The sequence below is a fragment of the Podarcis melisellensis genome (genome assembly GCF_964234715.1).
Source record: "Podarcis melisellensis genome assembly, chromosome: 11".
Classification (NCBI taxonomy): domain Eukaryota; kingdom Metazoa; phylum Chordata; class Lepidosauria; order Squamata; family Lacertidae; genus Podarcis; species Podarcis melisellensis.
In genome coordinates this window covers 19341357-19368623 of record NC_138543.1, presented here as the reverse complement: position 1 = coordinate 19368623, position 27267 = coordinate 19341357, and positions in this window count along the sequence as shown.

Genomic DNA, 27267 nt, shown 5'->3' with positions numbered 1-27267 from the left:
CTGCTTTTGTTATTTGTATTAGAAGAAACATTCCCATTTGCATCTATGGGAGTTTGTCGTCTAGTGTAAATCACTGTTGAAGACCTCTCAGTCTGGAATGGGACTATGGTCGGGAACACAAAGTTAAAGCCCCTTATCCTCATGCAAGGCCCCAATCTGGACCAGCACTTGCTGTTTACTTTTAAAATACTGTCCACACAATTGTTAACAATATGACTAGTTTTTTTGTAGATTCCATATACTTTCCTCCCAATTAACATCTCCAAGCTGTGCATGCCCATTTTGGATAAAGCTCAGGCTGAATCTACACACAGGGAAAAACATGCTATGTTGTTGTTTATTCGTTTAGTCATGTCCGACTCTTCATGACCCCATGGACCAGAGCACTTCTGTCTTCCACTGCCTCCCGCATTAGATTGTTATAACTAAAGAAAAAAAAACCTATGTGAAACCGCATAGACAAATTTTTTTGCTCTACAGCGCCATCTGGTGTCGCATCTTCACAACAAAGTTACAATGATATAACTGACTGAGTGTAGTGGAGTCCCTGTTTTGTTGCATGTAGCACTCCTTCTGCAGTTCATCTTCAAACAAAAACTACATTATGGAGCTTGCTCTCTGCTGCAGTGGAATTTTACTTACTTGTGTAATTAGTACATTATTCCTGCTATTCATTTTGGTGGAACGGAAACACAATGCAAATAGATTTGGGGAGAGGAAGTAATCAATTACATATAATTTGTGGACTGAAAACAGCAACAACAATGACAATAACAACAACAGCAACAACAGTGAATACCAATCATTTTCTTTGGTCTGATTTCTATTCTGAACATGGGGTGAACATATAGAAATACAATATAATGTACAAAATCACCCAAAATCAGTAGATCGCTGTAGCAGTGGGAAAAGGAAGGCTGGGATCTACTGAGAGATCTCTGGCCTCTTGGTGCCAGAGCTCTCTGAATGTCAAGGAAGCTTTCCTTGAATTTATTTCTAGAGCCTGTTTGGTACTACTGAAAATTATAACTTAACACATTATATTGTGTTGATGGAGCATCAATTCCCATCATTTCCCTGCTCTTATCAAGTGTTCCCAGTTTTGAAGCTTGGTTATGCTGACGCAATGTTTTATCACTCGGCATGCAATGTTCTCTAGGGACGGGATGAAGCAAAATGGAGGTAATAGGAAGCACTGCAGTTTAAAACTCATGGGAGGCCAAGTTTGCATCCTTGAGGACCACAGAAGTGCAAACTATGCCAGGCAAGCTTGATGCCATCTTATTTTAACACCTTCCCAGCTCTACTGAATCTCAGCATGGGGACCAAGGCTTCTGTGAGTCTCAGTTCTATTACTGAGCTGTTTCATTGAGTGAAAATCTTTTTAGTGGAAATTGTGAACATGCATTTTTCCAATTTTCCTCCTCTTGGGCTCCTTTTAAGAGCAGGCACCTGGATTTGATCCTTGCAACATTATTTCAACACTTTAGTACAGATGTTAGAGCAGCGTACCCATGTGAATTCCAGGTTGTTTTATGGAATAATTACTGACCTTTCCAATGTCATTAGAGGCTAGTTACAGGAAACAAATGGAATCTAAATTATTATGAGTCACCTGATGCAGGAATTTAGCACTTCTAAATGTTTTGGAGAAGGGCCAATCTGAACCACCATCTTACTAATTTTTTTTGAACATTTTGGAAATAAAACCCTAACTACTTAGATTCTGAGGGGGTCCAAACTGGTGGCAATTTTCCGGGAAAGAGATCTTGGGTTTGTGACGCACATTTCACTGAAAATATAGCCTTGGTGGAAGAACATATACAGTCGTACCTCAGAAGTCAAACAGAATCCATTCTGGAAGTCCGTTCGACTTCCGAAATGTTCAGAAACCAAGGCGCAGCTTCCAATTGGCAGCAGGGAGCGGCGTCAGATGTTTGGCTTCCAAAGAACGTTGGCAAACCGGAACACTCACTTCTGGGTTTGTGCCATTCAGGAGCCAAAACATTCGACTCGCAAGGCGTTTGGGATCCAAGGTACGAGTGTACTTTTCATATAACTGGAGATAGATGGATTTTGGGTTACAAGGGCTGGAAAAGACCTCTCCTTGGACACTGGATATCCTCTTTGTTTGGACATCATGCTAAACCGTAGCTTAGTGCAACATGAACAAGCCACAGCAAAACTTGGACTCCTGCACTCACCGTTCCCGTCTTCCTCTCTGTTTTTCACTTACACTTTGGATTAACTGCAGTTTAGTATTTCGGTGGCCAGCCTCTTGAAGCCTCTGAAATTTCTTCTTGCAGTCTTCTTTGTTCTAAGGTAGCAAAGATTTCCCTCTGCCCTTGAAAAATACAAAACATGCAGAAAAGCTTAAGATACACATTGATCTACCCACACGTAATTGTGTCTCTGAGAAACGTAGAAAATAACAGGATATATTTATCCAAAAGTCTTCAAATTTACAAATAGACTCTTTAAAAATTAGCTGATGAAGGTGATACATCAAAACAGGGCCCTGTCCTGGTTTCTGATCCATAATTGACTCCTGACATCTGCACAATGATTGAAACTAAGACCTTCACGTTGAATTTGACTATGGACCAACATTAACTTGTCTCTACTCATAAACTCTTATCTCTAATTCTGTAACGAATTATTGTGTTATACATATCTTTATGAGTTTGTAATCTCTGTTAGAATTTCTAATCTCTATTTGAGTTTGTAATCCTTGTCAGAATACATACTTTTGAATGGATCAGTCTTTGTTAAAATTGACTATTGATTTGCAAGTAGGGACCACTCCCACTATTGAAACTTTGGCCTGAGTTCTTGGTGTGCTTTTTTCTTGAAAAATACATAGCACTAAAGGAGGAAGTTGGATTAGTGGAACACATTCCCTCTCTGTACTTTTTCCAAAGCTATGTGCTTTTCAAGCATCGGATTGGCATCCAAGCTGCTTGTCATAACTTTGAAGAGCACATAAAGGCGAAAGAGGAAGTAGGACGAGTGACTCTCTCTCTCTCGCCCACCATCCAGCTTTATGTGCTTTTCGAGACTCAGATGAACAGAAGGTGGAGTGACAAAATGAGTAAAAGTGGGGAGGTAATGGGGGGGATGACCTTGGAGACTGGGGGGGGGGATAATAGAACTAAGGGGGGAGGCAAAGAGGAGAAAATGGAGACAGAGAGACAGACAAGGAAGGAAGGAAGGAGAGGGAGGGAGGGAGGTAGAGGTACACAAAGGTAAAGGTAAAGGGACCCCTGACCATTTGGTCCAGTCGTGACTGACTCTGGGGTTGCGGTGCTCATCTTGCTTTATTGGCCGAGGGAGCCGGTGTACAGCTTCTGGGTCATGTGGCCAGCATGACTAAGCCACTTCTAGCGAACCAGAGCAGCACATGGAAACGCCGTTTACCTTCCCACCCGAAGCGGTACCTATTTGTCTACTTGCACTTTGATGTGCTTTCGAACTGCTAGGTGGGCAGGTGCTGGGACCGAGCAACGGGAGCTCACCCTGTTGTGGGGATTCGAACCGCCGACCTTCTGATCGGCAAGTCCTAGGCTCTGTAGTTTAACCCACAGCGCTACCCGCGTCCCAAAGGTACACAAAAGTATGCAGCAAATCAATTAAAAGGGATCCTATTAAAATTGCATCATTCCCCCCCCCCCCAGTTCAGATAGCTGAGACAAATCTGATCCCTCAGTTGACTGAACTGTAAAAATTGTGGCCCTGGTGTTTTCCAGAACTGCACGTAGTGCAAAAACAAAGCTTGACCCTCATAATTTTTTACAAGGGGTCTCCTCAAAACCCAGCCCCTCATATCATTCATAATGATTTCTGCTCATGATGGTACTGGGGCAGTTATATGTGACCCTGCTTTCAATATTGTTTCTGCCTGCTAAGTTCTGTAGCAGGTGGGCTGATTTGTAACCCTTGGTTTTAAGTTGCCTTATTTCAAAATAAAGTCAAAGACCAAGCGCGGCTTTTTTGGTTTCGAGGATGCAGCAAGCTGTAAATGAAAACTTCCACTCTCTGCCTCATGATGATGATGGAGATGGAGCAGGCGCAGCTTGTTTTGTCCAAGCCTTGCTGCAACTTGTTCTCATACAATTCTATGGTTTACTGTGATGTCTGAACTCAGCCAGCACTAAACTAGGCAGAGCACTTTTGTTGTTGTTGTTTAGTCGTTTAGTCATGTCCGACTCTTCGTGACCCCATGGACCAGAGCACGCCAGGCACTCCTGTCCTCCACTGCCTCCCGCAGTTTGGTCAAACTCATGCTGGTAGCTTCGAGAACACTGTCCAACCATCTCAACCTCTGTCGTCCCCTTCTCCTTGTGCCCTCCATCTTTCCCAACATCAGGGTCTTCTCCAGGGAGTCTTCTCTTCTCATGAGGTGGCCAAAGTACTGGAGCCTCAGCTTCACAATCTGTCCTTCCAGTGAGCATTCAGGGCTGATTTCCTTAAGAAAGGATAAGTTTGATCTTCTTGCAGTCCGTGGGACTCTCAAGAGTCTCCTCCAGCACCTCTGTCTCCAACAGAGTAGGCAGAGCTGTACTCTGGCTCAAAAGAAAGAATCTTCATAGAGTCAGCCAAGCTAATGGGCTATTATCTACCACTTCAATGTGGTATTAAAACTTTCTAGTGCTGTGAAACAGTCATACCATGGAAACTGCACAGGCAAACTTTGGACATTTTCTTTAAATTGCCTCTATTTCTATGATTATTTTTCTTTTTTTTCCAGAAAAGCATAAGAAACATGATAATGCTTGAAATCACACATTATGCTATTGGAAAAAAAACCCACGCTGCTGCTTTGAAAACAACCAATTTCTTTATATTGCCTTTTTAAGCAGATGCTTGTTTGCTTGTTCTGTCAACAGTGTTTATTCTTTAACAACGTTTGCATATTCTGTTCTGTAAAGCCTGGGATTTCTCTGAAAGCCAAGCAATGATTTTGCATGTGTCATTGTTGGTTCTAAGCCACTGGGTGTCATTTTCTTCTGTCTCCACTTTAATTTTATACTGGGAAGCCCTAACATGTCTTACAATTGCGGCAAAAAAAGAGAGAGCACTGCCTGGTTCCCCAGGTGCTAAAGTAGATTTAGAAGAGGAAGACCGGGAGAAAAAGGCAAGGGGATGATTTGCCATTCATAACGATGCAGCCTTTATTGAAGTCCTTTGTAAAGTATGCTTTATATTATAAGGGATGGGCTAAATGTTCCAACAGAATATGTTTGCATTATGTACCATGCTGGGGGCAGACAAATGCATAGGACAGCAGAATAAGAAAATACAGTGGTACCTTGGGAGTCAAACGGCTTGGCTCCCAAACAAATTGGCTCCTGAATGCCACAAACCCGGAAGTGTGTGTTTGCGAACGTTTTTCGGAAGCAGAACATCTAATGTAGCTTGTGGCTTCCAGTTGAGTGCAGGAAACTCCTGGAGCCAATCGGAAGCTGTGCCTTGGTTTTTGAACGGACTCCCAGAACGGATTAAATTTGAGAACCAAGGTACCACTGTAGTGGGGTAGGAAAGCTGGGGGGGGAGGATACATTTGGTTTCAGATGGTTCATTGGTAAACGTAAAGGTAAAGGTTCCCCGGAACATTAGGTCCAGTCGTGTCCGACTCTGGGGTTGCGGCGCTCATCTCGCTTTATTAGCCAAGGGAGCTGGCTTACAGCTTCCAGGTCATGTGGGCAGCATGACTAAGCTGCTTCTGGTGAACCAGAGCAGCACACGGAAATGCCATTTACCTTCCCGCCAGAGTGGTACCTATTTATCTACTTGCACTTTGACGTGCTTTCGAACTGCTAGGTTGACAGGAGCAGGGACCGAGCAACGGGAGCTCACCCCGACGCGGGGATTCGAACCACCAGCCTTCTGATCAGCAAGTCCTAGGTTCTGTAGTTTAACCCACAGCACCACCCGCATCTAGGTACATTGGTAAATGAGTCTAAAAAGCATCTATGGTGTCTTAGTATTAAGTCTGGAAGTGTATACCTGAATCTTTCCCAATCTGGGGCCATCCAGATGTTTTGGACTCCAATTCCCATCAGTGTTACTCAGCATGGCCTGCAATCAGGGATGAAGTGAGTTGTAGCCCGGAACATCTGGGAGGCACCAGGTAGACAACGGCTACTCTAGACGACATTGGAACTGCATACTGAGATTAAAGTTACATTTTCAATCACTGCCGTGCCTGTGGTGCACACATAGCAATCTGAGTAATCTCTGTATTTCATTATTAAAGCTATGTATTTATTATGCTGCGAATATAATTTCCATATGTGATCTTGAATCCCCAAAAAGAGCAAGAGCTATTTCCCTAACTGCATCTCATTCCGGCTTGAGATGAAATATCACACTCCCTTGCCAACATCGCTCAAAATGCAGAGCAGCTGGATTGTTTGCCCAAAATGATGTTCCAGGTTGTTCTCCTGGACAGAACTCGGTATCTGAAACTTATAAAAGCGCTTAGGTTGCTTTGTTTCATCGTGGACAACAGCCAGCTGAAATACATTTCACCGGACTTTCACCACAAAATTCCCAAGAACACTGTTATGGAACAGTCACACCTCCTTGCACATAAACTCTTTCCCATCACTATGGAAAAGATACACATTAACCTTTATAGATTAATCTTTGCAGTGTTACAGGAAAACGTGTGGCACCAAATGAAGAAAATAATATATTTCAATAGTTAGAAAGACCCACATGTGGCCACTTTCATTGCAACACCTGAATGCACTGACAGCACATTTTAAACTTTCCTCCATAAAGGGAAACACATTGAGCTGGGAGTATTATTCCAGCAGCACATTGTAAGTGGAAAGTGTCAAAATAGCACACTGACTTCCTTGGAACAAGCAAAAGTCATGGATGTGGAGGATTGGATTGAGTTGCATGAAGAAGCAACTCTTGCAGGGAATTTTGCACAGGTCCACGTGCAGAGGAAAAGAAGGGATGTCGTTGTGCAGTGGAGAATTTATGTGACCCATCACTTGTTATATTACATGCAGTTTGTGGACAGTGCTGGCGGGTGGATATTTTTAAGCCTATGGAAAGCCGGGTGTGATTGACGAAGGGTTTTATTAATTTGTCTGTTGCATGCAGTGAAAAGAATGCTAATACAATGAATAATTTGCCTTTGCTGTATAAATTATGCAATCCTATACACACTTCCCTTGAAATAAGTCCCATTAAACTCAATATGGCTTATGTGTTTTCGCTGAGAGGAGGACAGTGAATTAGGAGAGGATTTAGTTATATTTAGCTGATTGCAAACAGGAGCTCGTGAGAAGGACTTGTACACAGGGGTGTTTAGTGGGGAAGTTTGAGGGGGAGGCCCAGAGTGTTGTCTCATGCTACAGGTAAAAAAAGGTAAAGGACCCCTGGATGGTTAAGGCCAATCAAAGGTGACTATGGGCTGCAGCCCTCATCTCGCTTTCAGGCCAAGGGAGCCAATATTTGTCCACAGACAGCTTTCTGCGTCATGTGGCCAGCATGACTAAACCACATCTGGTGCAATGAGACACCACAACGGAAACAAGAGCACACAGAAACGCTGTTTATCTTCCCACTGCAGAGGTACCTATTTATCTATTTGCACTGGTATGTTTTAGAACTGCTAGGTTGGCAGAAGCTGGGACAGAGCAACGGGAGCTCAGCCCATCGTGGGGATTCAAACTGCTGACCTTCCGATCGGCAAGCCCAAGAGGCCCAGTGGTTTAGATCACAGTGTCACCTACATCCCTAATTGTCTCATGGTGTATGTAGGACCAAGAGACATGGATGTCAAAGGAGCTGCTGCAGTGACTTGCAGCACCTGTGCCATGTTTGTCTTCTTGTCTAAGAATGTGCAAAGTTACACCTGCAACCAGTGCAAGCTGGCTGCCTCGCTGGAAGAGACAGTACAGCAAGTACAGCAACTTGTGATCCACCTAGCCACACATTGAGCAACTGGGTAAAATTAATTCAAATCTCCAGGGCCTGATGAGCTGCGCCCAAGGGTACTAAAAGAACTTGTGGATGTAACCTCAGAGGCTCTGTATATAACCTTTTGAGAATTCTTGGAGATCAGGTGAGGTCCCTACAAACTGGAGGTGGGCAAATGTTGTCCCCATCATCAAAAAGGAGGAAAAAGAAGACCTGGGTAACTTCCGACCAGTCTTCTTGACACTGATACCAGGAAACGTCCTAGAACTGGTCATTAATTGTGAGCACTTAGAAAAGGATGCTGTGATTACTAAGACCCAGCATGGGTTTCTTAAAAACAATTGAATCTCATTTCTTATAGTAAGAGATGTTTGACAGTGGAACAGACTCCCTCGAAAGGTGGTAGATTCTCCTTCCTTAGAGGTTCTAAAGGAGAAGTTGGGTGACCATCTGCCAAGGATATTTTAGTTGAGATTCCTACTTTGCTCGGGGTTGTACTAGGTGACCCTCAAGGCCCCTTCCAACTCTATGATTCTAGACTGCTATAGGATCGAATGTTTAAACTTCTTTCTGTATACGTAAATATGCATTTTCTCCCATATATTTAGTCTATAAATGGAGAGGCTAACATTACCCGGCCTTGGCTGGGGAGGGCGAGGTATAAATAAATTATTATTATTATTATTATTATTATTATTATTATTATTATTATTATTATTACCATGCCTGTTAGCTCTGCCCCTAACTCTTGCATCCTGCCACGTGACCCAAATATGCACATACCATATTTTTTGCTCTATAGGACGCACCAGACCATAACACGCACCTAGTTTTTGGAGGAGGAAACCAAGAAAAAAATTATTCTGAATCTCAGAAGCCAGAACAGCAAGAGGGATTACTGCACAGCGATCCCTCTTACTGTTCTGGCTTCTGAGATAGCGGTGCAGCCTGCATTCGCTCCATAAGACGCACACACATTTCCCCTTACTTTTTAGGAGGGAAAAAGTGAGTCTTATAGAGCAAAAAATACGGTAATTAGTGAGACAACTGAAAGGGGGGCAACCATGGAATCAGCTACCCTGATTGAGTGAGGTGCCTATAGATATAGGGGTCTGATTTCAGACATCCAGCTAAATACGCAGTAGGAAGTAGGGTAACTGATAAGGGCCGGCCTCCTTTCCTGGGTTGACATAGAGGAAACAAAAAATCTGTAGAAAGCCTTAATGCGTTCCTGAATGTGTGCCATTGAAATGCGAGAGTTCTTTCATTTAAGATCTGTACTGCTGCTTTTTCTTTTTCTATTAACCATTCATCTGTTAGTAAAGTGGGTAGGATTTTAGCCTATCTCTCCGTTCAGTTTGGATAGAACCTAGTTAACAACAGAGTGGGAGACTCAACTAATAGCTCCCTATCTTTACTCCATTTCTATAAATGAAATCCAAAATGGGTTGCAATAAAATGCAGACCATAAGCATTTGAATTTCTGATAACTAAAAATTAATACAATTGGAAACCTTAATTTTCAGACTTTTAAGAAGTGTTTTAAGGGTTTCCAGGATTGGATATGGTGGCAATTTATTCTTCCTGCAATTACAAAAGTCAATAAGCAAGTATCGGTGTCTAGTATATATGCACTTAGCGGCTCCAAATTGTTTAGGCCTCTAAAAAAATGTTTATGTGTTAGAACATTGTCTCTCCTTATCTGGGCTCTGCACATGTGCTCCTATAGACAGAGTCTTGAATTAATCAGAAATGTACAATTCTGTAGTGCTTCCAAGGCACTCTTCCACAATATGTATGGAATGAAAAATGTGCCAGATTAGCACTCTTGTACTCTGCATATCAATGTGCAGTATTCATATTTTAATACCTTCAGCCCTGTCTTAACCCCCTTTCTGTCACTTTGTATTGGCTGGCACAATGGCACGATGACACAGAGCCTCCCTCCCTTCTTTCCTCTTGCTTCTGTGCCAGGGAGATTCTATAATAAGCAGCTGACATAACGAAGGGAAGAAACCACACCATGTGCTAATAGTTTGAATCAAGTTATGTGCAAGGAACCATTTAATAGTTGAATGGTTCCTTTCCATAAGAGCTAGGAAGGCAGAAGGCCCTTTGGGTTGGCCTTTGAACAGAACTAGTCAAGATGTCAGGAGATCCATGATCAAAACTACTTTTTTGACCTGCCAGCTTTCTGCCTGAAATACAGCAGAATTATTATTGAAATTGCCGTGGGAGATATCTGTGCTGACACTCCCCTACAAATTGTTTGTGTGAGTTAACTGTACAATTGCATTTTGTACCTTACATTGGACAGTTAGATTGATTCAGTCTAGCCCCAGGCTCCTGTACAAATGCATGTGAGAAATATGGAGAAAAACCTGTTGAAATGGGTGGGATAAAACATAACTATGGAAAACCCACCTAATATTAGCTTTGTTTTAGTTACCAAAATCCAGCCTGATATATACACAGTATATCCAGGGCTTTTTTTTCAGCTGGAGCTCACTAGAGCTCAGCTCTGACACCTCTCAGGTGGGCGCCACTGCCATTCTAAGAGAAAAAGGAAGGTGAGCCTGGAAACTCTTTTTCTAGAAAAAATAGCACTGGGTATATGTATTCCCATCTCCAACATAAGGTAAAGGTAAAGGGACCCCTGACCATTAGGTCCAGTCGTGGCTGACTCGGGGGTTGTGGCGCTCATCTCGCTTTATTGGCCGAGGGAGCCTGCGTACAGCTTCCGGGTCATGTGGCCAGCATGACCAAGCCGCTTCTGGCGAACCAGAGCAGCGCATGGAAACACCGTTTACCGTCTCACTGGAGTGGTACCTATTTATCTACTTGCACTTCGTGCTTTCGAACTGCTAGGTTGGCAGGAGCAGGGACCGAGCAATGGGAGCGCACCCCATCATGGGGATTCGAACTGCTGACCTTCTGATTGGCAAGTCCTAGGCTCTGTGGTTTAATCATCTCCAACATAGGCTCCAGTATTTCCAGAACTGAGGAGCAGCCTTCAAGAATGTCACTGAGCCTGATTAAACTAGTTTGCCATACTGACACTTTGGGTTGGCCTGAGAATTAAACTAGACAATATGATTCCATGGTTTTGCCCTGTCGACTGGCTGCTTGGAATGGCAGGTTCCAGCACTCATGCAACCATGAACAGATTGATATGGGGGTAGATGCAACTGCTTTCTTGCAGGCGGCCTTCTTCATTGAATTGTAGAGTTAGAAGGAACCCTGAGAGTCATCTAGTTCCTGCAGTGCTCTTTCAGGGCAATACTGACCCACTAAGTTCCCCAACATGGTGCCCTCCAGATGTTTGGACTATAACTCCCATTGGCCCCAGCCAGCCCATGCCAAGAAGTGGTGGGAATGGTGAGCTCATGCCCCATAGTGTCACAAACAAGCAAACTAGACAATCTACCCATAACTGTTTGCAAGTAGTGGCATGCTTGCCCTACCAGGTTAGGACCACAATGCAGGAGCTCCTGCTAAGTCCATCTCCTCATAAGAAAATCCTGCAGTCACCAACACCTGCCATGGCAGAATGGGGTACAAGCAAATATTTTCTTTGCATGAATGGGCTATTGCACCCTTCTTTATTCTACAAAGCTATGTAGTCAAGACTCGGAAGCAAATCTCTCAGGAAGCACCCGAATTCCAGAGCTCTTGCTGAAATACTATCTATATGTCATCTTCAGCTACATATCATGGGCATAGCCAAGGTGGGGGGCAGGGAAGGGCAGCTGCCCCCCTAAATAAACAAAAATAAATAAAAATACATAGGTAACTGAGGTTCTGCGCCCACCCTAACAAAAGGCCTGTTCTACCCCGACAAAAATCCTGGCTACGCTAGGGTTGCCATACGTCTGGAAGTTCTCAGACCTATCTGGAATACTGCAGTCGGAAGCAATGTCTGGGTGGAAATTGGTCAAATGTCCAGGAAAATCGGGTGTCGTTTTGCCAATTTCCCATAAAAATAGCTCCAAAACATCAAGGTTAGCATGAACGCCACCCCCACCCCCCAACTACTCTCAACCTACCACAGTCATGGCTTCCTTATGGGGTTTCTCTTGCCCATAATGCAGCTAGCGGCTCTGCTGCCGCCGCCACGGGTGATGGTGGTTCATTCCTTGAGGGGTGCCCTGTCAACAACCTCGCCCTTCATGCTTAGAAACCAAGAAGGTGCTGCTGAGAGCCAAAAGAGGCTGAGGTTTGGCCGGTTGCAGTTCCAGGTTCCAGCCTAACAATTGCCTCCTCCATTTCACGTTTGGTGGTGATACCATCTGGTGGAAAGCTTCGGAGACAGGCTTCAGTGGGGGACATGGATAGGAGGGAGGAAGGAAAAGGAGGTACAGTGGTACCTCGGGTTACAGACTCCGCTAACCCAGAAATAGTACTTCAGGTTAAGAACTTTGCTTCAGGTTGAGAACAGAAATCGTGCTCCAGAGGCGCAGCAGCAGCAGGAGGCCCCATTAGCTAAAGTGGTGCTTCAGGTTAAGAACAGTTTCAGGTTAAGTATGGACTCTGGAACGAATTAAGTACTTAACCCGAGGTACCACTGTACATGGAGCTCCTCGCGATGGCTTCCTGTCCGTACCTGAGGGTGGCAGCCTTAAGTAGGCAGGAGGGAGAGAAAAGGTGCTATATTAAAATGAGGGATTTCAGGTTGCCATACTTCCAAGAAAAAAGCTCAAAAACTTTTGTGTCCATATTTTCACTTTCTGAAATATGACAAGCCTATGCCCGTGCTACATATTGCTTTTATGCAACATAACTTCTACTGTGTGGTCTCCAAATCTGGAAGCTCTTTGCAATGGTTATATCAACAGCATTCCAACTCAAAATGGAGTGACACTGGTGAAATTGCCAGCTGATATCTCTCCATCTTTTAAAGTGTTCATCTACAATGGAGAAAGGGAGAGATGCATTTTGAAGCACGGATAACGATGTGATTTCAAAGGCCTGTCAATCCTGCAAGTCATTCTCTGCTTATCATATTCACAGATACTTAAGAAAGTACTTAGCATCAAGATTTTAAGATAATGCTCGTAAGATTCATAGCCATTCCATATGCTGTTACGCAACATGACTCCGCTGGATAAAAATACACCTCAAAAACACCATTACAACATCTTCTGAAAATATGGACAGAAAGCATTTCAGGGACAGCTACATGGATAATTCATTGATGTACAGATGTTCATCCTCATTTGCTGTAGCAATATTCATATTTTGCTGATAAATAATTGAATCTGTATAGCTAACCCTGATCTAAAATAGCTCACAGAATTATTGCCTTTTTCTTACTTATTTTTTTTAAAAAGGATTAAGTTTCCATTTTGTTGGGCAAAATATTTTAGTTAGGAAGTTTTAGATGCTGAAATCTGTCAAAGATACTTTTGTTATTTTCTTTCAGCATGGAAGTGGCTATAGATTAGCAAGAATACATGCAATAACTAACTAACTAAGCTCCAGGAAGTATAAAAGCCACGTCATAGATGTTACCGGTATTTTGGCAAGTGCAGTGATTCATGTACTAATAGGAAGAAGGACATATGTGTGCTTAAAACCTGGGCAGGCCCAAGGAATATTTTCTTTGTTAAATCAGAAATGAACTGATTTGGTCTACTGCTCCTGAACTTATGTGTGGATTTGAATTTCCTTATGCTTCAGATTTCACACATCTTCACATCTCTGGTGCACTTCTTGGCTGACAAGAACAACTAATGTACCAGCATTCATACAAAAATATGTATTTTGGGATAATTTTATATGTAGAAATGTGTTCCTTGAAAGAAGGCACTTTAGAATGATATACAGTGGTACCTCGGTTTACATACGCTTCAGGTTACAGACTCCGCTAACCCAGAAATAGTGCTTCAGGTTAAGAATTTTGCTTCAGGATAAGAACAGAAATTGGGCTCTGGCAGCATGGCAGCAGCAGGAGGCCCCATTAGCTAAAGTGGTGCTTCAGGTTAAGAACAGTTTCAGGTTAAGAACGGACCTCCGGAACGAATTAAGAACTTAACCTGAGGTACCAGTGTATCTTGTGAGAAAATCATTCAGGAAATGGCAGATTGATGTGGAAATGTGGATAGCTCAGGGGAAGAGCATCTGCTCTGCTTGCAGAAGGTCCCAGGCTCACTCCCCAGCAATTCCAGGTTAGGCTGGGAGGAGCCCCTGCCTAAAACCTTGGAGATCCACAACCAGTCAGTGTAGACAGCCCTTAGTTACATGGACCAATGGTGTGACTCTATATAAGGCAGCTTCCTATGACAGAGCAGTATGATGGTTTTATTTTGAAGGTGACCTGGAAACTACAACTGCTCCAGAATGCGGCAGCTAGACTGGTGACTGGGGCGGCCCCTGAGACCATGTAACACTGGTCCTGAAAGGCCTACATCAGCTCCCAGTACATTTCTGAGCACAATTCAAAGTGTTGGTGCTGACCTCTAAAGCCCTAAACGGCCTCGACTCAGTATACCTGAAGGAGCATCTCCACTCACATCGTTCTGCCCAGACACTGAAGTCCAGCACCAAGGGCCTTCTGGCGGTTCCCTCGCTGCAAGAAGTGAGGTTACAGGGAACCAGGCAGAGGGCTTTCTCAGTAGTGGCGCCCACCCTGCGGAACGCCCTCCCATCAGATGTCAAGGAAATAAACAACTATCTGACTTTTAGAAGACATCTGAAGGCAACCCTAATTAAGGAAGTTTTTAATGTTTGATGTTTTATTACATTATTATTATTATTATTATTATTATTATTATTATTATTATTATTATTCTGTTGGGAGCCGCCCAGAGTGGCTGGGGAAACCCAGTCAGATGTTGGGGTATAAATAATAAATTACTATTATTATTATTATTGTGAAATTTGAAGAAGTACCAACTCTTAAGGATGACTATGTTCCTATCTGCATGTTAATTTTGGAGTTGTGAGTCAGGTTGCTTCACATCAGAATTCACAGACCTTAAACTTCTTAAGTGTCACTAGTCTGAACAAGACAACTTCAAATAACAAACCAATAAATAAAAATTTAAAAGTTACGCAGTTACAGAGGGTGGGAAGGCGCTTCAGGCAAGTGTGAGATTCCTTCTCAGCTCTTATTCTCTACTGCCCCACGCCCCTTCAATCTTTCATTTGCATGTTCAGGGCTTTTGCTTATGGTAGCCTTCTTCTAATACAAGAGCAATGCTATCCTGGTGCATTTCTACCCACTGTGGGGCGGTACATGGGGCTACCTTTGAAGGTGACCCAGAAACTGCAACTAATCCAGAATGCAGAAGCAAGACTGGTGACTGGGAGTGGCTGCGGGGACCACATAACACCGGTCCTGAGAGATCTGCTTTGGCTCCCAGTACGTTTCCGAGCACAATTCAAAGTGTTGGTGCTGACCTTTAAAGCCCTAAACGGCCTTGACCCAGTATACCTGAAGGAGCATCTCCACCCCCATCGTTCTGCCCGGACACTGAAGTCCAGTGCCGAGGGCTTTCTGGTGGTTCCCTCACTGCGAGAAGTGAGGTTACAGGGAACCGGGCAGAGGGCCTTCTCGGTAGTGGCACCCATCCTGTGGAACACCCTCCCTTCAGATGTGAAGGAAATAAGTAGCTATCCTATTTTTAAAAGACATCTGAAGGCAGCCCTGTGCAAGGAAGTTTTTAATATTTAACGCTGTATTATTTTAAATACTTGATTGGGAGCCACCCATAGTGGCTGGGGAAACTCGGCCAGACAGGCAACGTATTTATTATTATTATTATTATTATTATTATTATTATTATTATTATTATTATTACTATTATATTGTGTTATTCCAGTGTAACCGTACTGGCAGTGATCCTATCCCACACAGTATGTGTAACAAGCATCACAGGATTGCTCTGTTGAGACATGGAACTAGCCCTGAGAAGTTGTATGTTGCACTTTTTCTATATTCTTGGACAAATGTGCACTCACTCCTGTAGTGGTTCCCCTGGCAGCATTTGAGCAAATGGATTGTCGTTTTAAAGAGGTGTTGTGGAAATTGTGAAAATGGGCCTAAAGCAATCTTATGCTTAACAGCTAAATTGCTTGTGCTCAGTGCTATTTCTCTAGAAACAATAGGAACCCGCCACAAACGCTTCCTTTGTCCTCTCATAATGGCAATGATGTCCATCTGAGTTCTAGCGAGTTCCAGCTGGGAAAAAAAGCCCTTATTGTGCTAGTTTTGAGGCACTTGATGGTGAGCTCTGCTAGAGTTGGCCGAAAACATTTTAGTACCTGAGACAGATAATGCAGATACCTTTCCCTCTTTAAAAATATGAATGAAGCAACCACAAATTGCCATCATTTAAGTTCTCATTCAGAATGTCTACCTCATGATAGAAATGATGGTAAACTCCTGTTCTCCTGACATTTCAAGAAAGTGTGTTGACTGCTTGCAGCCATCTCCCCTAGCCTACTGTGCCCCTTCAACAGAAAGACCTTGCCCGATGATGTTCTAAATAGATCCTTTAGCATTTATAAATCACTTACAAGAGCTCTTGCCGAATAGCTTTTGCTGACACAGCAACTCCCCATTTCCCTCGCCAAAGAGAAGGCCCGTTTTATCTTAACGCAGTAAAACTATTTAATGTGACCACTGCCTAGGTTGACTTGCTGCTTGCCTGAGGGTTTTAGCTTTGGAATCTAATAAATAAAGCCTGTGTAGCAGGCTCCCATGGTCTGCTGGATCATCTTGTGTAAAAAAAAAAAAAGGAGAGCGAGTGAGAGAAGGAAAGAAAAAAAAGCTGAATTGTTTTGGTGAGAGCTTGTGAATAAACTATGTTTAGACAGGCTTAGCCTGTTTTTAGCAATTTAAAAATACTACTAAAGCTGTCAAGCTGTCATTAAAGCGCACTTACTGTGGGTTCTAGCCAAAGCAAGTAGAAATAAATTGGCTGTCTTCAGTTTGGAGGCTAAGCAGCTCAGTCTATATTGACTTGTTAGGCAACATCTCATTAACAGTTCAGAGCTCAGCTCTGACACCTAAGCACACCAGAATCTAAGCAAAAAGCAAAGTTGGTTTCGGTGCACTTTTTCTTTTTTCTTTTTGGAGGGGGGGGGCGGTAATCTAAAACTTAGCCAGAAATGATACCAATGATGTGGATTTATTTATTTATTTATTTATTTGTGAAACTTTAAAACCGCTCTTTGTTGCAGAGGAATTACGGATGAGTTTACAAAATACTGTAACACAAAATATTTAAACGCAACCATGCAACCAATCAATCAATTATAAAACCATAGCAAGGAACAACAGCAGCTCAATGCCTCCTAAAGCGTGGAATAGCCCAAATTTCAATTGACAAATGCTCAGGGAGAACAGATCTCATTTAACCTGGGATCTCACCAGGACTGGGGAGATAATTCCACAGTTTGGATGCAACCACATAGACTGGCCTGATCCCGTATGCTACATCTGTCAGCAGGGCAGCGAGACCAAAACCTGGATGACAACACCTTGAATTTGGCCTGGTATATTACATATAGGCAGCAGGGCAGGCTCCACAAAACAAGTTCTGTGTGACATGCAGACACACCTTTCAATATGCTTGAAGCATTCTGCACAAGTGGCAGTTTCCAGACTGTCTTCGAGGGAAGCCATGTCATTAGGAGGTTTGGACTGAGATGTCCTGAAGATGTGGATGACACCCAGTTCTTTGTCCCCAAAGCATTTGCACCAGCAGAGGCAGTTCAGGAGCTAGAGCCCATAAACCAGACCAAATATAGCTGTTATGTTTTTCATGTTCCTGAGTATGGGAGGTGACCGGCTCACCACCTTGCTCCTGTGACAGAGGGTGGGCCGACATCATCGTGGCATGCACGCATGACATTTGCATGCCTCGTGGCGTGCGTGACATGCACACAACCCACAGAACGTGGGGAGCAGCCCCTTCAATGAAAAATTGTGGGTACCCGGCCCCCCAAAACCCTGAATAGATGGCATCAAGGGAGGTGGTAAAATAGCTTTTTCTGGAGAGAGTTGCACTTTCCTGAAAGGAGCAGTTGTGTAGTCTAGGGCTGCTTCTGGATTTAGTACTGTCACTTGTGGCCTGTTTGTTTAGGAGTGGCAACTTCCATCAACAGTTGGCTTGCCTGCTACAATTCCTCCTAGACGGAAAGATTTTGGCTAATGGAAACCATCCTGTGAGTATAATATAATGGTTAGTGGCCAATAAATTTTGTTGATAAATATAGCAAAATGACCCAAATGGGTAATGCACACCAAGTTTTCTTGTAAATTCCTCCTTCCTTTATACAGTCAAAAAAGAAAAGAAAAATTATTTCTCTTCTTCTGTGTGCAGGGCTAATGAGGTGACAAATTCAGGTGACAGAATCCACAGGGGTATCAGATCCTGATGTAGATATTTAGGTACTTCCGTCCTTGTACCTGATGTAAATCTTCACTCACACTTTCTTCTCTGGTGGGGAGGGAGGTGCCATTTTGTGGTTAACTTCAGGTGCCAAAATGTCTCGGGCTGGCCCTGTCTGTGTGATAGACAGCAGGGCAAGGTAAACACTTCAAGAGGAAGCCAATGTAACTTGGCTTGTTATGCAGTTTGCATTTACAACATTTCCACCTTGAAGCCTTACACCACCTCTTGTGGAACGGTTAACAAGGGATCACACCAACTGTTCAAGTCCAATTAGGTGGGATATATCAGGGAGCAATGGCCAGGAGGGAATAATCGCAGGGTGTGTGTGTTCATTTTTCCATGATCTGAAATTGTCCTTCTGAGTCTTGGTGCATGGAATTCTCATTAGCTCTTCAGCAGATGGAAGGCTGGCAATCCACAAGGAAATGCATAAATATATTTCCGTTAGAAGAAATTGAATCATGATAGCAACTGAAAATGTACTTTTTTGGTCATAGGATGACCTGGCAGACCCAACACAGAAGTTTTGGAAGCTTCATTTTCAGATGTTTGAAAGGAATAAATATAACATAAGGTGGAAATGGAGGGGTGGATGAACAGCTGTTTGGATGCCAGATTTTCCAATGACTGAACAGCTCCTACATACCTATTCATTGCTGTCACATAAACTATTTTAACATCTCAGCCCCCAAGGCTCAATCCAGAACCTAGAAAGGCACTAGCATCTAATTCTCTTCACCGATGTACGGCTAGTCAGAGAGGGATATGGGAAGATGATGAGCAGAAATGTTGGGCGGAGTCCTTCAAGTCTGAGAGTCAGGTGACAAGGAGGAACCAATAGCTTCCTCCTAACATAAAGGGCATGCTGTAATCATGATTCCTCCTGAACAGCAGATTATCTGGAAAATCCATTTGGCTGCCTCCAAGCACCTGTCAGCCTCTTCTATCTCTGTGTCACACCAACACATACACCAACAAACATGTACACACACTTGCTGAGACCTAGCAAAAACGGCAAAGTTAAACCAGCCTCTGAATCAGGGCCGTCCTCTGTCACGGCTTCTTCTTGCTCACTAAATCTCTTCTGCTTCAACACCTCCTCCTTCCAGTCTGCTCCCTCTTTTCCCTCTGACCACTCATCATCAACCCACCACCAGTCTCCTGGCTCTGAGCCTTTTCCTCTGGGGGGTTTCAATGGGGCTTCCCATGGGAATCTGCAGATATTGAGTGGGGTTTCAGACCCTGGTCTTCCAAGTCCTAGTCCGACATGCTTAACCACTACACTATGCTGCCTCTCACACAAAACTTTATTAACAATATGAAAGGAATTCTAAAGCACCATTTAGAATCTCTCTCTCTCTCTCTCTCTCTCTCTCTCTCTCTCTCTCTCTCTCTCTCTCTCACACACACACACACACAATTTAAAAGGTTAAAAAAGATACAAAGATGCACAGCTGGGAAATACAGTAATGCATATAAATTACTACACATTGAAGTGTTTCCCCCCTGTTCACTGCAATATTCTCTAAAGCAAACAAATGGCCATGTTGTTGTTGTTTTTTAAAAAAATAAATGTCCCCCATTTATTGTTAAATCCTGCTATATGATTATCTTCCATTCTTGCCCTGCTATTAGGGCATGTGATTCCCCGCCCCCATTAGTGTACACTTATGGTAAATGTGCATTTCACAGAAGGCCACATTGCCTGTGCTGTGTTAAGTACATCTATCCTGCTCTCACATCTGTTGCTGGGCCCATTCACATAAAAGAAACAAATGGCTAATACTTAGCAAGCGATAGGAAGGTACACATTTTTTTTTCTAATGAAGCTGTGCACTTATGCTTCATTTTATTTATTTCTTAGCTCAGCATGGTGCTGGAGTTTCCACTAGGTGACTTTGGTGCCTGCCTATGAAACGACATACATTGCGATGTTAGATTGTGAAGCTGCCTCCTCACTTCTCATTAGTATCTTGAGGAACTAATTTCTGCTGTTCATGATGATAGCATATGAGGAAAATATAGAGGGCCTGATGCAACAGGAAAAGAAGATTGAGACAAGCACCAGAAAAGTGTAGGCAAGAGTAGGGATGTGGTGGGACAGACCACCCAAGTGCCCCTATTTTCCAGGGACAGTCCCAGATTTACAGAAGCCATCTTAGTTTCTGATTTGATGGGGGAATGTCCAGCTTTTCCTTAGGATGTCCTTATTTTCTTCAGAGAAATGCTGGAGGGTATGGTGGGGATATATTTTCTGGGTTAATGATTACTTCTGGAACCAATTAAGATGGGAACGTGTGCTAAACTTCCACTGTATTCCCCAAGATTTCTGGAAGAAGCTTTTACATTGTGTGAAAGCTCAAATGTAATATGGAAATTAATAATTAGGGAAATGTTGGGGAAACAGAATAAACTGTTGTGTGACTGCAGCCCCAATTCACATCTCCTAGGTTAATACACACATCAGAACACGAGTCTCCTTTTTATTTGGCACTTCTGAACTTAGGGATACTAACAAACAATTTGCGTGTTGAGTCCCACAATGCCACCCACCAAAAATTCACACTTCACACATGATTTTTTGTTTAAGGTTTTTGGCATAATTTTGGCCACAACTTTATTAAAATACAAAAAATGTGAGTGGTTGCTTAGGCATTGGTTATGACTATCTGTCCTTGCCCTCAGGGACAGAGCTGGCCTTCCGGACACCAGCGGAAGCCAGCTGGCCTTCCGGACACCAGCGGAAGCCAGCGTGGGAAACAAGTATTGGGTGAGAAAATGTGGCTGAGACACAGACCATCACCTCTCACCCTCATGTTCCGGTGGGGCTTGCACGGCCCAAGTCCGACTCCGGGGACAAGGACGAAAAGAATGTCAAGCCCCTGGATTCCTTTAACGGAATTCCCTTCGCATCATTTGGAGGGATAGGCACTTACCCCTCCAAGCACCAATTTAACCAATGCCTAACCGCCAACCTTACAAGTTGTGACGATTTGCTACGCAGTAGGCAAAAACCAAATGGCACCAGCCAATCAGCCAGATGGCAAAATTCCTACCAGGCCCCCGCACCAAGGCGAACGACCCCATGACAGGCATAGCAAGGTCAAGCGATATGAAAAAACCACCCTATAAAAGGGAGGGAGGGCGGGTGATCCGGTGCAAAATGGCCAAGAGGACGTCCTACGTCTGGCCCCTGTATTTAAAGACTCTGACCCCTCCTCCAAATTGGCAACAATCAAAACTCCCCAGCAACCCAAAGTTAACCACTTAAAGGCTTGGGTTCCTCACCAAATTTGCCTAGTCACTGCAGGGTGGCCTGTTTCCCCAACCGCAACACGTGCTCTCTGTTATGGAGAACACGCTTTACTAAAATGTGTTTGCAACATATCATTGTAGGATAAGAGAAATGTGGAAATGTGTGCATTTATCACATTTTCTGAAAAAGAAATACCATATTTTTTGCTCTATAAGACTCACTTTTTCCCTCCTAAAAAGTAAGGGGAAATGTGTGTGCATCTTATGGAGCGAATGCAGGCTGTGCAGCTATCCCAGAAGCCAGAACAGCAAGAGGGATTGCTGCTTTCACTGCGCAGGGTGAAACACTCTTGCTGTTCTGGCTTCTGAGATTCAGAATATTTTTTTTCTTGTTTTCCTCCTCCAAAAACTAGGTGCGTCTTGCGCTCTGGTGCATCTTATAGAGGGACAAATACGGTACATATTTGAATTCAAATTTTCATATGGATTTTTAAAAATCACAGATTAATGTGGAAAGGGGATGGAACATGCTTATGATTGAACACACATGAAATGGACATGGGTCAGAAGTAAACTGATGTGTTCATCCTTAGGCAAGGACAAGATCAGTTGAGGCAATAAATAGATTAGCAGCAACACGTGGATATATGGATGTGCCTTAAATATGGAGTCAGACCATTAGTGCACCCAGCTCAGGACTGTCCTTAGCTATATTTTGAGAGAAGTATGTAGAAAACATGGGCAGAGATTCCAGTTTATGGCAGCAGTGGAAACCTGGGTGAGTCATATGGCCAATCTAGATAAGATGAAAAATTTAAAAGTTGCTACTTATTTATACTGTTTTTCCTCTAGCTGCCTCAATTTGGTGGAGCCGGCCTGCATACTAAGCATTGTGTGAGCAGAGGTTGTCTTGTTCTGCTTATTTATTTATTACTTAGTTATGTTTCTATACCACCCTTCTTCCTGAAGGAGCTCAGAGCTGTGTACAACACAGTCAGATAAAAGAGCCGATTCTCACGATAGATTAAAACTATAAAACAATATAACCATTTTCCCTCTTGGCTCAGCTACTTTCGAAAATACAACTTAAAAACTTCACCAACTATTAAGCACTGGATCACCTTCATCTCCTGAATTCTCAGGTGAACAAAAGGATCTTGAGTTGATGTGGGAATGTTGACAGCAAGGGGGACTAGCAAAATTCCACACAAGGGGGAATTCCCAGAGTGCTATAAGAGATGTGGAAGGAAGTATGTTATATGTACTATGAGGATTTGCTTGTGAAGGAGTCTCCTACATGAAGAGAATATGTGGATCTCTGCAGAACTATGGACTGTCGCCAAGGCGTATAAATTGAAGAAATAAATAAAACGAGCAGAATAAATTATTTCATACTTGCTGTATTCAGTGGTTTTTAAAATCCTTATTGCACCTTCCATATCAGCACAATATATTCTTGCTATTGCCATTTCACAATCAAACTCTCTGGATCACACTGGTACAACTACTGTCATCTGCAGAAGACAACTTTTAGAATGGAGAATCTGTTCCACACAATGTAAGGTTAACATCTGGGTGATAATTTTCGGTATGGGCTAGCTGCCTGTTCTAGAAGTTTCCTCCTGCCCTGCCCAACATACCAGCTTTGTTATGATGCTGATAGAAGCTGTTATGGTTCATAATTACCATATGGTAAGAGATGTTTCTTTTCCTCCCAAAAATATTGTTTGTGTTCTGATAGCTGTTCCTAGTACCATTGCTGAGCGATGTATACTTACTAGGAAGTACTAATGTATTTAATGAACTTTACTCACTATAGATGTATTATTAATATTGGCTTATTCTAGGATTGCCAGATTTCAAAAAGTAAAAACCAGGAGCTTTTTAAAATTATTTCTATGAAAACACCAAAACCCCATGATTTTTTGGTTTACTTGCCGAGGACCCAAGACAAACCACTGCCTTCCAGAAATTCCCTTCGGACGTCACTTCCACTTTTGAAATCCTGGTAATGTCTGGGAAATCCTGGACATATGGCAGCCCTAGTCTATTTATTGCCATCTAAACAACCATATCAAGGCGATTTACACATAAGATAATAAAACAGATAAAATAATGAAAAAAGCAAATACAGTACATTTAAAACAAGACTAAAACCCAACAAAGTACACCCATGATAAAAGATCCATTTAGCTGGATGGGAAAAGCTGTTGGGACAAATTTTATGCCAAGTTTCCTTCTACATGCATACTCTCCAACATCTCTCCGATGAAAATAGGTACGTCCTGTTCCATAAAAAATAGTAACAACAGCAACAATGTTACTTTTTATACCCCAACAACAACAACAACAATTTTGCTATTTATACCAGGGGTCAGCAAACTTTTTCAGGAGGGGGCCAGTCCACTGTCCCTCAGACCTTGTGGGGGGCCGGACTATATATTTTTTTTGGGGGGGGGAAATGAATGAATTCCTATGTTCCACAAATAACCCAGAGATCCATTTTAAATAAAAGTACACATTCTACTCATGTAAAAACACCAGGCTGACCCCAGGCTGACAAATAACCCAGAGATGCATGTTAAATAAAAGGGCACATTCTACTCATGCTGATTCCTGGACTGTCCATGGGCCGGATTTAGAAGGCGATTGGGCCGGATCCGGCCCCTGGACCTTAGTTTGCCTACCCATGATTTATACCTTATGCATCTGACTGGTTGCCACTCTGGGTGGCTTCCAACATATATAAAAACATAATAAAACATTAAACATTTAAAAGCTTCCCTATACAGGACTGCCTTCAGATGGCTTGGGGGGTCGGATAACTCCATACCCTCCAACATTTCTTCGATGAAAAAAGGGATGTCCTAAGGAAAAGCAGGACATTTCAGGATCACATCAGAATCCAGGACTGTCCCTGGAAAATAGGAACACTTGGAGGGTCTGTTATGCATTTCTGCACACATTACTTGATAGGACAACTGCTTGGCAAACATGGAAAATATGCAAATTTTGAAGAATGCCTGTGTTTTGTTTCAGAAAGTGTGAATCGGTGATGTTATGTACTGAAGTTCTCACCCTGGGCCAGCAGGGGGATACTGTAGATAGTTATGCAAATGAAGGATCGAAAGTGACGTTCAGTGATTGGCTAGTTACAGAAAATGGTTACTGTTGCATTCTAGTGGAGCTCTATATAAGCAGGCTGACTGGGCTCCTCAGTTCAGTTCTGTTCCAGCTTACAAATAAAGAGCTGCTTTGGAAGAATTGCTGTGTCGTCTGATATGTTCACCCACACTTTAACAGGTGAGGTCCACCTTTAAATGTGAACTTAATTGAATCCTACCCCCTTCCCCCACATCACTACTCTGTCTATAACCCAGGATTATTCCCAGAAGTGGGTGTTGTGGCCCTGTCTGGCTCTGTTCTTTTCTTTCATATTTACCTCAGGCAGAGTTACCAAGCGGGTGGGGAAGGGGGTGGCAAGGGTTTGTATCATGGTACTATTTTTATAAGGAAAATGTAGCAAATTATAATGGCACAAATCAATATCGGGATGGCTGGGGGAAGATATGTACTAAGAAGAAGTAGACTGCTCATACGGGAATAATTTTCAAGAAAAGGAAAGGCAGCATAAAAAACAAATGTTGGACTTCTATTCTCTAGCTGCACCTCTTTCCTTTCTTCTTGGTTATTTTTCGCTTCATTCAGGATCAAGTATGTCATGCTGGGAAAGGGCTTGCTGTGCTCTACAGTTTGATAATGCTTTAGGCAGTACATCAGGTTCATCAAGGATTCTCTGTAAAAGCTGATCATTCAAAATAGACCTCAGTTTTTCGACTGTAGAGTTGTTTTCGCTCCAAGCCAGACTTGAAACATAAATTAACCAGGCATGGGGACCATACTTGCTTGAAATTCAAAATGATTTTGTCCCTCCCCCAATTTGGAAGGCAAGGAAAGTAGAGTTAAAAGTTTGTTTGGAAATATCTTGAAAACAACACTGCTAATGCCGTTGCTGAAATATGGCAGAGAATATTGCATTTGCGTGCTTTTGCTCAGCTTTTATGAGTGTTTAACCTAGAGCTCATGCTCTTTGCCTGTTGAAACATGTATGGGGAATCATATTTCCCTGCCCATCTTAGGTCCAGGGGTCTTACGAAGCAGAAAGAGCATTTCAGGGCAAGCAACATAGTCACGATATCACAGTTGCATGCAGATAGCTGAGGCAAACTGTAGAAACATTAGCATTAAAAATAAATGATGGTGGAGATGTTAAGTATTGTGATTTAATTTACTGAAATTGGGAATGCTCAACTGCATTTCTGTGTGTTTAATTTTGGAATGCTCCCTGTTAACTTGTGCGATTGGTTAATTTTGGTCAAAGAGGAGGTATCTTATTACAGTCTCCATTTTGTTTCGTGTGTGAGTGACTTGACTCTAATGGGTGCATCTCCATGAACACTGAAGAAGAGTGTATCTGAAGAAGTGTGCATGCACACGAAAGCTCATACCAAGAACTACCTTAGTTGGTCTTTAAGGTGCTACTGGAAGGAATTTTTTTTGTTTTGACTATGGCAGACCAACACGGCTACCTATCTGTAACTCTCTAAGCACAATTGAGGACAGTAGCGCTAATGTTTAGGTGTGAATGTATATGACAGAAAGAAGTAGAGAAGTTGATGCTCTTCCGAGGAAGCAGTAAGGAGAAGTCTGTTAGAAGGAGAAAGTGGAAACCTCTCAGAAGGAACTCGTGGCCTAAAGTACAGAAGGCTGAGTGCAAGTACTGAAGGAAATACGGTTTGTTTGAGTGTTCAAGGAAGAAGCGGGAATCTCCAGTTTAGAAAAACTAAGCCCATGCTTGGATAAGCATGTGAATGTAAGTACTATTCATGTAGTCTTCTTTAGCTATATGTTCTGCAAGTGAAAGCTTTTTAACAAGTGTTTTGACTTTGTTTAAATTTCAAGAAAATGTCATTATTGCACATGATTGGGCTTCCTAGCTGCAATTTAGCTACTCTGCCAACAGGAGAGCTATTATATGGTTGGATGGCTATTCCTTTGACCAAAGTATGAAATTTTTTGGGACAAAACAAACACACACTTGGATGGTTCTTGGTCTGTTGCTGCAGTGGCCATTCTCAAACCGTGGGGTAGGCTTCCTTGGGAAATACAGGACACCAACAAGAGCATAATGAAGTCCCTGGATGTTATGTACTGAAGTTCTTACCCTGGGCCAGCAGGGGGATACTGTAGATAGCTCAGGTCCACATATGCAAATAAGGGATCGAAAGTGACGTTCAGTGATTGGATAGTTACAGAAAGTTGTTACAATTATGTTGTTCTGGAGCTCTATATAAGCAGGCTGGCTGAACCCTTCAGTTCAGTTCTGTTCTGGCCTGTGAATAAACAAGAGCTGTTTGAAGAATCACTGTGTCGTCTGATATGTTCACCCACAACTTAACACTGGAAGGGATAGGTTTCTGAAGCAGGAGGTCTCACTCCTCCCTATCTGCCAAGATATGGATGATTGCCAAAGTCATTTTTCCCAGAACTCCCCCATCCTCTTTCTGCCCTTTTTTGCCACACAAGTAAAGCTGAATGCACACAAGCTAAATGCCTGCAAGTTGTGGGCTTACTGTATACTTTTTGCCAAGAAAAGCTGCTTTTGATT